This window comes from Perissodus microlepis, chromosome 11 (genome assembly GCF_051167445.1).
Source record: "Perissodus microlepis isolate ML-2025 ecotype Zambia chromosome 11, ASM5116744v1, whole genome shotgun sequence".
NCBI classification, from domain to species: domain Eukaryota; kingdom Metazoa; phylum Chordata; class Actinopteri; order Cichliformes; family Cichlidae; genus Perissodus; species Perissodus microlepis.
The window spans coordinates 6,809,220-6,821,555 of NC_140471.1; the positions used below are offsets into that span (position 1 = coordinate 6,809,220).

Sequence of the window (12,336 nt, forward strand, 5' to 3'; positions counted from 1 at the left end):
ATGTGTTTATCCAGTGCTTTCCCAAGTGTTTCTCATGTTGTGTCTGCTCTGAGTAAATCCTTGAACCACACAGAAGAGCAGGCCGCTCCACAGAGGGCCCGAGGACAACAAGTGGATGGCTTCGCTAATCTGAATCTTAATGAGCTGGAAATCCCTCCCATCTCTCGTTCTTTCCTCTCTATGCGTCTCACACGCACATGTCCATTCAATAGATCCCTTTTAGGAACGGCATAGTAAAACTGAAGATGACACATATGGTCCTCCAGCGCATTCGTGCTAATGACATGCAGACCTAATTAATCATCGGTTCATCTGGATGCGATCGCAGCTCTGTGCCTCAGCGGCTGATCGTCTGCCATCATGTGTAATCGCACTTGCAATACAACAGGTGCGTGACTGAATAGGCAGCCTTGGGTGCCGCTGCACGCATCCTGACATTTCACAAAAGTTTCCCCAAAACTGTGGTGTCATATTGATGCAACTACAGGAGGAAACTGCAACAGGAAAACACTTTTTCTCCTCAGTAAATATGTAAGAAAGTAAGCAAATAATGTTCTTTAATGTGCACTGAAATTTCTTACAGATATTATGGGAAGACATTTACTTTGAAAAGACAAGACTGCATTTGTTTTAGCTATTTGCGTTTCAATCTTGTCCTCCACTGCAGCTAGTATATGGTAAATGGCCTGTATTTGTATAGCACTTTACTAGTCCCTAAGGACCCCAAAGCACTTTACACATCCAGTCATCCACCCATTCACAAACTGGTGATGGCAAGCTACATTGTAGCCACCCTGGGGCGCACTGACAGAGGCGAGGCTGCCGGACACTGGCGCCACCGGGCCCTCTGACCACCACCAGTAGGCAACGGGTGATGTGTCTTGCCCAAGGACACAACGACTGAGACTGTCCAAGCCGGGGCTCGAACCAGCAACCTTCCGATTACAAGGCGAACTCCCAACTCTTGAGCCACGATCGCCCCGAATACTTCATTGGCTGCAATATTTATTGATTTCTCATTGTCCTCAATGACAAATCTTCTCACAGGATTTTTAAAACAATCCTGAAAACACCTCTGTAATACATTAACTCTTTACCCCTTGGAAGCTTACCTACCCTTGAAGCTCTTTTCTGAACTGAGTGCTTTCTGTCATATTTCAGGACTGCTTATGAAACCAAATGACTGGGTGGAAGTTGGTGAGGGTGCTCTCTGCCTTTGCAGCTACCCTCAAAAACCCCCGGAAACTGTTCTGATGGTCATCAAATCACATTTTTATTGATACATACGGAGGTGCCTAAACTCATCATTAAGGGTGCAGGAGAGGTAAAAAAGACATCTTTATGTGGCTCAAAGAGTCAACATGATCTGTAACACAACATTTGCCAATAAACATAGAACAGAATGTGCTGGCTTGTAAGTACAAAAATATAAAGGGAGGTGGTATGGTTGGTGTGGTAGCAGTTAAAATAAATAAATAAATAAATAAATAAAACAGTTAAGGCTGTTTTATGCAAGTAGGTCAAAATCAGGTCAGTCAGCCAATCTTAAACGTGTCACAGAAACATCTCCTGGCAGCACAGCAGGACCCCCGCTGTTATATACACTAGCAGATGTTATGTTGAGATCTGTGGCGAATTAACAACAATGCATTTGCTACTGAAAGCCATCAGCTGTCAGCTGTCACCACTCTAAAGCTCTAAACACACGTCAGACTGATCAGTAAAGCATTGATCACAGAGAATGACAAACGTTTGCTGTCTTCATTAGTAACGCATGTGAGATGTTTCAGTGCAAAACCATCCGCTGCCTCGGGGATACTGCAACACAATCAAAGGAACGCCGGCCACTGAGAGGGGGCGCTCCTGTGGAGTCTTGAGAGTGGACCGCTCGCTCACACCGCATAGTGAAAAGAATTCCAAAACGGACTGCAGGGCCTAGTGACATACCCTCCGTGTGAGCTGATAACATCACATGATTAATATTATATTTAGCTACTTCTGATCTGAAGGAAAAATAACAGATTGCATTTGAAGCCTTTTTGCTAATTAGATTACATTTATTTCACAAATGCTTTGACCAGCAATGGATATCCTTAAAATAATACTTCTCTTAGTGGTATCCGTCTGGTATTTTAACCCTAATTTTGTCTGTATTTAAAAAAAACAAACAAGAAATTCAAATTCAAAACATAACTCACACTTGCTTTACTTTCTTCATATAAATTAAGATCAAAAATCAGCACTAGCAAATGGCAACACTATAACACTATTCCGAATAAAGGTTTTTTGGTTGCTGTTGCCACAGACAGTGCAAAAGATGGGGCTTGTGCTAAGGTTGGCAGCTACCTGTCTGTGATTTATTCTTGTATTTTATGCATTTTCTGGTATAATATCAGCCCTAGCAACTCACTTCTGCTGTGTATACATGTAAGGGTCTATGGAACACCTTTTCAATGATTGCAACAGTTATAAGAAAACTTTTCCGCCACCATTTGTGTGCTTCACTTCCTCACCTGAATATTTTTTAGTAGTCACGGAACGTACCTGAGGAAATCCTAAAAAGAAATCAAGGAAAAGAGGCTGGCATCCAGGTACAGATTAGACGAGCCTCCAGGTTGGAGATCCACCGATTGGATGGGAGGCTTCACCGTTTTGACTGCCGGTTACTCTCCAGGTTGTGGTTGGAAATACACCCTCACAGCCACTGTAGCCTTGGTTCTTCTCGTGTAATCCTCTGGATTCTGTCGATTGCAGCCTTACCACTATGGCCCTGGGTCTTGCATTGCCAAACCAGTGGTTGGTCACGCGGCACAGTTGGAAATCTCGTGAACGGACAAGGTCTGCTGTCAGTCCCACTGTGGCCACCTGATGCGAAACCTACACTGTCGGATTGCTCTTCTGAACATTCGCTCCATCACCAACCAGTCTTTGTTCCTTAGCTGAGTTAGTTATTTACTTAGTTACTTAGTTGAGCTTTTCACAGGAAAACACAGATTTTTTTTGTTTCTCAAGGAAACATGGCAGAGGGTTGGCGAGTTTATTCACCTACATAACTGTGCTCTGCTAGCTGCTCCTATCCGACTTTTTATCTTATATTATTAAGTTGGAGAAAGTTCTAATTCTTGGGGATTTTAACATTCATATTGATGATTTCTCATCAAACATAGCAGCTGAACTCTTATCTATATCTGATTATTTTAACTTTGTTCAAAAGTACATGTTTTTGGACCAACCCATCTAAAAAGCCATACCTTGTTTTTCTGTGGCCATCAACATTATCGAGCATCACACGAGAGGAACCAAGGTTGTGGAGGATGTACATTTGAGTGACCATAAGTGTGTCTTTTCTGACCTCAACTTTAGCTCTAATCAAACACTCCTGAAATCAAAAACTCATCGATGCATAATAACTGAGACTACTGCTGAAAGGTTCGCTGTCATGTTTGACATTTCTCTGTGTTCTAATAGAAGTCATGTAAACACTCTTGTCCAGTGCTGTAACAGAGAATGCTTATCCATTTTGGATCAAGTGGCACCTATCAAGTTCTATCACACAGAAGGTATGAGTCTACTTTAAACTTATGGAGAATGTGTTGCAAAGCTGAAGGACTATGGAAGAAAACTTGAAGCACCCAGGCTCTAACTTCAAGATCTAATGCTCTACCTAAATGAACCAGTAAAAATACCAGATCAGAATATTTTTCTAGATTCATATCAAAGAACAAGAGAAATCCCAAGGTCTTTTTTGACAAAATCAGTGCTGGTAACCACCAGTTGTCTCTAGCTACAGTACCTATAAATGTGCACTCTAAAGGGCTTTTTGTCAATAAGATTAGAGAAATCAATGTCAAAAACTCCCCAAAGCTAGCTTATTCTGCGAGTGAGGCATCTAATTCTTACTCCTGGTCTACCTTTACACCTGTGAAATTTGATGATATGGTGGCCCTGGTAAATAACATAAAATGAAGCCGTCTTCATGCCCACCAAGGTTTTTATCAAAGTCTTTGACTGTCGCCCCATAGGTTGTAAACCTTTTAATGTTTTTCTTCAGACTGGGTTGTTCCCCAGCTTTTTTAAACATGCCACTGTGGAACCAAAGCTCAAAACACCCCAACTTGGACCTGACATTATATCAAAATTATAGAGCAATTTCCAAACTCCCTTTTATGTCAAGACATAAGTGAGCAGGCAGTTGCTGCCCACCTTACCGCCTGCTTGGAAAAACACAACAACTTTGACTGTTTCCAATCTGGTTTTTGCAAAATGCATTCCACTGAAGCACTTGAGAATACACAGTCTTGATCTTAAAATACCTCTCCTTAGCTTTTGACACAGTTAATCATACTATAATGTTAAACAGGCTGAGGGATCTTGCTGGGATGTGCGGTTTTAGTGTGTCCTTAAACCAGATTATGTCTGAATCTGCAGAGCAACTATGTGGAGTCCCTCAAGGCTCCATGTTGGGATTTATTTTGTTTTTAATAAATATTCCTTCTTTAGGCCACATAATACAGCAGTTTAGTGATGTGTTTTATCATCTTTTTACCAACGATATTCAGCTACACTGCTCTTTTAAGCTTGGTTTAAAAAGAGTTTGCTGAACAAACATTAACCAATGGTTGAATAACAACTACCTACAATTAAACCCAGATAAAACTGAAACTTTGATTATTGCACTGGACAGTGCAGTGTCCCACATTAAACAGCAACTTAGTGATCTAGATCTCTCGCAGAAGCGTAGCCTCAGAAATTTAGGTGTTATTTTTGACTACGCTTTTTCCCTGCAGCATACCTTGCCAAGCTACAAATAAACTTTTACTTACTCACTTAGGGTGGATGGATCCGCATGTTTTCGATTTTGCCCTTCCAGACACAACCCTCCCATTTGTCCATGCTTGGGACTGACACTAAGGCTTGTGACCCATGCGTCTTTAACTGTCCATTATTGCACTGTTTTGTATTGACTGTGTGTTCTTAATTCATACTGAATTACTGTCCTATATATAACTCTGGTCTAACGCAGTGCCAGTAGAGGCAATACAAAACAAGTCATCCCTGTAGAACGGAGACACTGGAGACAGGTTAAGACCACTTATATAGCAATCTGAATTTAGACTCAAACACACACACTCACACACACACACACACGTACACACGTTTCTGAGGTATGTCTGTGGTCTGGAGGTCACCACAGCAATGATCAGCTCACAAACCATCCCTCCACAATCAATGCTTTAAACCCAACGGCCCCATTCAATTAGCGGCATCCCGCAGCTACATTCACTTGCTGCCTAATTGACCTCTGAGTCGCAGTGGAGAGCAAGTCCTGGCATTGAAAACAGCTGCACAGAGAGAGACTCTGCCAATGTTGACACAATAATTACACAGCAAGTCACCTAACATGGGCTTTAGGGTCAAAAGTGGGTAAAAAGGAACATGCGATTGCAAACGAAGGAAGCAGAGGAGATGGGGTAATAAGGAATAGGATAGCAGGGAGGGAGAAGATAGAAAAGAGAGCGTAAAAGGGAAAGAAGACAGCTGACCGGAGGCCTGTTCAACCATGAGATTAGGCTAAGTGATGAAAAGCAGGGAGGAAATAGACGCAGAGACCGTTGGAGAGCCTCGGGTGAGAAAAAAAAGAAGCAAAGAAGACGGATGAAAAATGCTTTAGAGATGCTTGTAAGAGCAGGCTGGGCGGTAGAAGAAATCAAGATAATACGGGTCTAGGATCACCAACACTGGGATGGGAATGGCCACTGGGACAGATCTAATAATGGGGTTTGCTAAACACTTTCAGCTTCAGTCACAGAGAATATGGCTTAAACCACTCAAGGCTTAAAACATCAAATTAACATGGACGTCTGGACATGTCATCTGTATAAAGGATGATATCATTCCTGCTATTGAAAAACATAAATCTAACTAATCTTATCAGGTAGCCATATCACAAAGCTACACATTAAAAAGCTCTGAAGAGAAACTCCAGCAATGATGAGGATTTTGAATAGTTCAGATTTGGTGAAATTGCTCCACACTAATCTGAGTGTCACGTTTTAATTTGTAAAAATAGTTACTGGATGACAATGGACAAGAGTTACCACCACCTTGGACGGGACCAACCCTGCCTTATTGATTTTAGGGGGGAAAAAAAGCTATAATCTTTTATTTTGTTGCTAACTTCTGCTTATTGGAAAAAAACGGAAAAAAACCCAACCCCCAAATGTTAATATTTAAAAATATAACTGATCAAGTAAAATCTTTGAAGGTGAAAGCTCTCTGGTATACATCGCATTTTTTACAGTTTCACTGCCACTTGTTCAGTTGCTTGATTGTCTTGTTTGTTGTCTTCTATGCAAACTACTGGAAACCATGACAACCAGGTAGTGATCAAAGCAATCGCTAGAAGGTAGAAGGCAACACTGTATATCACTTTGCAACCAATTCCGCACTAGCAACCAGCAGCATCCGCTGGCAACCATTCACGGAATAGACACTTTTGCTTAGCAACTGGTGGTTACCAGAGAGGTCACTGACTGGTCTTTCGGCCTAGTGTGAATGGGGCTCTGGCACTCAATTTCACAGAGAACCCAAGCAACCACTCGCAACCAGTCATGGAATACACATTTTCCTGTAGAGACATAGTTGCCAGTTGGTTGCCGACAGGTCTGTATACCACTGTGACTGGTGCCTAACCTTGATTTGATCTAAATGGTACAGAAACAAAGTCTTGGCACCTACTGTGTGTGCCCAGACAACACAGCTCAGCTGTTCTGTCTCTGCTTCGCAATTAGCGTTATATTTATATTTATATTTATAGCCCGCGATAACTGGCAAACGTGGCGAATGACTGGTGAACATGTGGGTTCTGTTAGCAGCTACAGCAGATGTTTCCATCAGTAGTTAATGGAAAGAAAAACACAACTAAACTGGATAATTATGTTTACTGTGAATTTAGTAATGCGAAAGTTAACTGAAATCTTTGTAGCTTTGAAGTAGTAGTTATGATAGTAGTAACAAAACTGTTTCATATAGTGGTTTTAGGTGTTAGAAAACTAAATATGAAAGACAGCCTACTGGAGCATTGCAGTTTCATAAATGTATAATGTAATGTAAATGTCAGACATTTGCAGTATGGAAAAAATTTCAACATTAGCAATGAGTGGCCACCAAATCCTTAGCCACGGTTCATTCCTCACCAAGCGGTATCCTGAGTAAATCTCTAATGAAAAAAGAGAACGGTAAACTGCTTTGAGCGAGCATGTGTTCTGAAGATCATGTTTTTCTTTATCACAAAGACAATCGTTCCTGTTACCGCTGAAGTTGAAGTGCTTTTCAATCTTTCTAAAAAAAAATGGACATAAAAATACAAGCCAGACAACATCAAACACCTTCCCACGCTTACTGCATAAATAAGTAAGTGTTAATAGACTGGATTCACACACAGATGAAAAAAAAATCCTAACAGAGTCTCAAATAAAGTGAATAAGAAAGCATATACGCCCCACTATAAGCTTAAGCACTTTACCTTTAGCACAGCAGTGACCTTCATTTTTTATTGAGACTCCTTCTCAGAAATGGTGTATCACAAGAAAAAAAAGGCATCCGAAAAAAAGGTATTGAAGCTATCAGTGGTGGACAACAGCACTGTGTAAGGCACTCAGACTGTCTGGGATGGAGGAGTAGTCAATAATGAGCCTCCTCAGTTATGATTCTCGACAAACGGAATCAATCAGCCAGCCTGAAGGCTTGCTAGATGCTATTGAAGTGCCGTTCACACTGGAATGGGATCAATGGCTAAGCTAGAGTTGACCATCGATCTGAACCATCCTCTGGTCTCCTTCCCTGTCCCCTCCTCATACTTCAGCAGGGCCTAACAAGGTGAGAAAGCCAAGACAAGCCTGGCTGAAGTGAAACGGCAGCATGCAGCGCTCACCCAATCTTAAAAACACACAAGCTCTCTTAAGGTTCCTCATGGGCTAAATGGTGCTTTACACAGCCATTACTTTTCAAAGGTCACTTGGGCCTCCACAAGGATTTTTCCTGCTATTTAGAGTAATAATGCTACTTTAATAGTGTACGTGCTACTACTCTGGCACTCTAACACCAGCAGACATCATCTGCATCTGCATCAAATGTAGTTCACTGGACACAAAGAACCTGCATGTGCCTTCCTCATATTTTTATCCTAGTTGCTATAAGCTTTTTTAAGCCTGACATGTTGCACTGTCCTTTTTAGGAGTGGTTTTATGATAAAATAGGGAGTGCCTACTGCTTATCACAATATGAACAACTAATAATGTCCTGAAATTACTGGAGAAGTACTTTGCAGATTTACTGAAAATGTTCTTATGATGTGCTCAGAGCTGCAGGGAAATCCTCATTGGAATGCTGCAAAATTTCTATCTGTGTACTACAGCTTCTTGGCTCCGCACACAGCAAAATTAATCATCTGTCAATATCCACATGGGTCCCCAAGAGCATTTCCAGACTGCATATAACTAATAACTATAGATAACTAAGATGATAACACATGCATAAACATATCTATCAATGCAAATATATTAACAAAAGCACCCACTTAGGAATACATCCTGGCTCTGTGGTAACAAAAGAAAAAGCTGTGAATGAAGATGCATTTGAGTGTGTTCATACTGGCTGTAAGGTGCTTCTTAGATATTTACATTTTACAGATGCCTGCAGGTTACATGAACAGCAGTCTTACATAAAATATTCCCACATTTCGTGCCTGGATTGATGTTGGAGTGCTGTCAGAGTATTCCACAATCTCCGTCAATGCTCACGTAGTCTGAGATAGATGACTGACATGATGTGCATACACATCAGGCAACTCAGTTTTTGCCTTTAATCTTCCAGTAATTCATATTTCTAATACACTTGGAAGTTACATTATAACAAAATCCTGCGGTTATCATGTTAACAAGAATCCTATATGCATATATGAGGTGTGATTAAACATTTCTGATAGTGGAGCAGTAGAAATCTAAAGCCATGCCTGATTTAAAGTTGGCCCATGATCAAGATCACTACCTCACATCTGAAACAGTTTTCATGCAGTTGAACATTGTTACGTTTCCCTCTACTTGGTCTCTTCCAGGGTGTCAAAAGGGCGTCAAGGTGCCACTAAGGTGGACTAAGTTGCAGGAAGCCAAATCTTGTAAGTGGTCCATGTGGTGAGTAAAACCTGTTATTGCGTAGCCAAAATACCTCTTGCATGGACTACAGTCCAGATAGCTTCTCCTTCAAAGGTAGAGTAGAACTCGATATTGTCTCACATTGTAGAATGAAGTTGCGGTACACAACCCAGCGAACAGCAAGAACTAATGACGAGCATGTCTCTCACCTGACGCACTGCATTTGGGCTTAGAAACTGTGGACTGAACTGAAAACTACTCGGTAATGATAATTCTTCACATGCATAAAGCTGATCAATCCAAACAGTGAGAACCGGACCTACATTGGCCAAATCTGAATCAGTAATTAGTCTAATGTGAACTATAATTCAACTATTATAGCTAATAAGGGTGGGGGAAAAAATCGATACTGTGTAGTATCGTGATATTTTGTTTGCTAATAATGTATCGATACAGGGACAGCAGAAATCGATATTTTGTTAAAAAAAGTTTTTGTGCTCTGACTTCAGAGCATATTGATCCTTTTTCTGAGCAAGAATCCTGACACTGTCCAAATGTGTTTAACTTTTTTTATGGCAGCAATAAACATGACAGTTTACTTATTTTAATTTAAGACATGTTTTAGTTTAATTAAGTTTAAAACTTTTTTATTTAATGTAAAATTATATTTTGTTTTAATTTACTTTCAAATTCTTCAGTTGCTGAATGGGCTGCATAGTTTTCATAAATTGCATAGTTCAGAATAGCTATAATTGTACCAGATGGTTGCATTCAGTTAAGTTGGACTAGACTGTAATACAAACCGTTCAGTTTGTCAACAATAAAACTGACTGAAATGAGAGAAAGACTGAGTGCGAAACTTTGATATTAGATAAAATGAATATTGATAAAGTTTACCTTTATGTACAGAATCTGAATATCGCAAAATATTTCTAAAAATTGCAATAATATCGTATCGTGAGTTAAGTATTGTGATAATATCGTATCGTGGGATGTATGGTGATTCCCACCTCTAATAGCTAAGAGGTAAAAAGAGGTAGCAGTACAAAGCAAAGCCTAGACCAGGGGTGGGCAATCTCAGTCCACGAGGGCCGGTGTCCCTGCAGGTTTTAGATGTGTCCTCGAACCAACACAGCTGATTTAAATGGCTAAATTAGCTCCTCAACATGTCCTGACTGTTGTCTGACTGTTGCTTTGTTATTTTGTCAGTGTAGTTTGCTCCCTTGTATAACTAGCATAGAGACAGAAGTCTTCAATGACTATGACTTTATTAACACTAGCTAACATCAGCCACTATGAGCTACTGGCCACACTGAGCCCGTACCAGCAAAATGCCTTCGTATTTTGAACACACTAAACTGAGCTTTGAGGTCCCTTTGAAAGAAGTAGAATGACATTATTTTTAAAGGCTACACTGTCTCACTTTAAAAGGAACTTTTTTCAATGAAAAAACATTGTAGACGATGCTAACTGTCCTTCTGTTGACTTTAAGCAAACTCCTCTTCACAGTAGCTTTAGCAGCCTGTACAGGAGATGCACGAGCATAATTAAAAACATTATTAACAAATGCATTAAATCTAGGGAAGCAAGCTCTGGCCCATTATAAGACACACTTTAATGAATCAAATTGGCTGCCACAAAAGCACAGGTACTAAGCAAACTTTGGATGCTCTTTAATGCCATTTTTATTAGATCTGATTTAAATGTAAATTACCTATGTCTAAAACAACACTTGGTTTCTTGTTTCTCACTGTTGTGCTAAACTGCAGCTGGCAGCAGATGTGAGGAACCTAGAGAGTAGAGGAGAGGAGAGCAGAGGAGGTGCAGGGAGTGAGATGCAGGCATCAGGCTGCAGTGTGTCTAGACAGTATTCATGATCCATCTGTCTGCCACCGCCACGACAACAGCCAGCGGCTGCAACAAGATGGCAAACTCCATTAACACAGAAACGTTTTCTATGTCCCTCTCCCTTCCTCCTTTCCTCCTCTTAATCCCCCTCTCTTTCCATCCATGGCTGTGTCTCTGTCTGGTCTTCCATCTCACTTCAAGCCCCTCTTTGTCTCTTGTCTCCCCCTGAGACTGCCTGCACTTTTTTTCTTATTTTTTTGTAATCGTCCTATTCCGTTTTTCTCCTTTCTCTCACCTTCTTTTCCCTGCAACCATCTCTCTGCCCTTCTTGTGTCTCTATGGCATCAACAGAAAATGTGCACCAGCTCAGAAAATTACACTCATTGAGCAGCTTTCCCGTAATGCAAGCTGCAGACTCTTACATTAACGTCCGCTCTAGATAGCTAAATATTTTAAGCACCCAGCTCAGGAGGATTCTATCCATTGGAAATTATCCCCCCCCCACCCCCACCAATTTAAATCACCCTAAAATTTAAACAAATATAAAAAATGTTCATTTGCTGTGCCTTGTAGAGCTGCAGAAATTTAGATAGACAGCAGCAGAAAAAAAGTGAGATAGATTCAAAAAACAACAAGGTTGGAGGGGTTGGAGAGGTGAAACACATTTGAGGGAGGAAGGTAGAGGGCGGGGGAGTGAATGAGGGTGGGTGAGATGAGAGAAAGAGATGGAGAGGAAGGTAAGAAACCTGCCAGACGCGCGCGCGCACACACACACACACACACACACACACACTCTCTCTCTCTCATGGAGCCAAGGATGAAAGTGCTGCTGTAAAAAGTTTTCCCTCTCCTCCTAAAAGTTGTTGAAAGAGAACGCCGCAGCACATCAAAGTGGCCTGGCAGACAGCCATTGAAGCCCAGTGGTGTCCTTCACCCTCTCTCTCTCTCTCTCTGTCTCTCTCTCCCTCTCTCTGCACCTCTCTTTCCATCTCCCCCTCTCAACATCTCTCTCTCTCTCACTCCCCTTCTATGTTTTCATTGATTGTGACGAGTCAAGGGAACACTCTCATCTTGTTCCCTGGACAGTGGTGCTCAGCAGGAGCTAGAAGCAGGTGGCTGGTGCTGGCGGTAGGGATGAGAGGGTGCGGTATATAGATTTGGTATAATGCCTGTACACTTTGTACCCTTATACTGATAAGCAAGGATGACGTCACAAAACAATACAACATGCAACTGAAATCAAGTTCTCATGCAGTGACAGTTACCCTGCCATTAATTTAATGCCAATGCCGAAGTAACTTCTAACTCTTAACAATAACATTTGGGTGGATGACAT

General features: G+C 41.2%; 1 protein-coding gene across 2 annotated transcripts in view; it reads right to left on the bottom strand.

Moving 5' to 3' along the window:
* LOC146377141 (low-density lipoprotein receptor class A domain-containing protein 4-like) overlaps positions 1–12,336 on the bottom strand; it is a 252,368-nt gene that overhangs the window by 110,164 nt on the left and 129,868 nt on the right. The window lies entirely within an intron of this gene.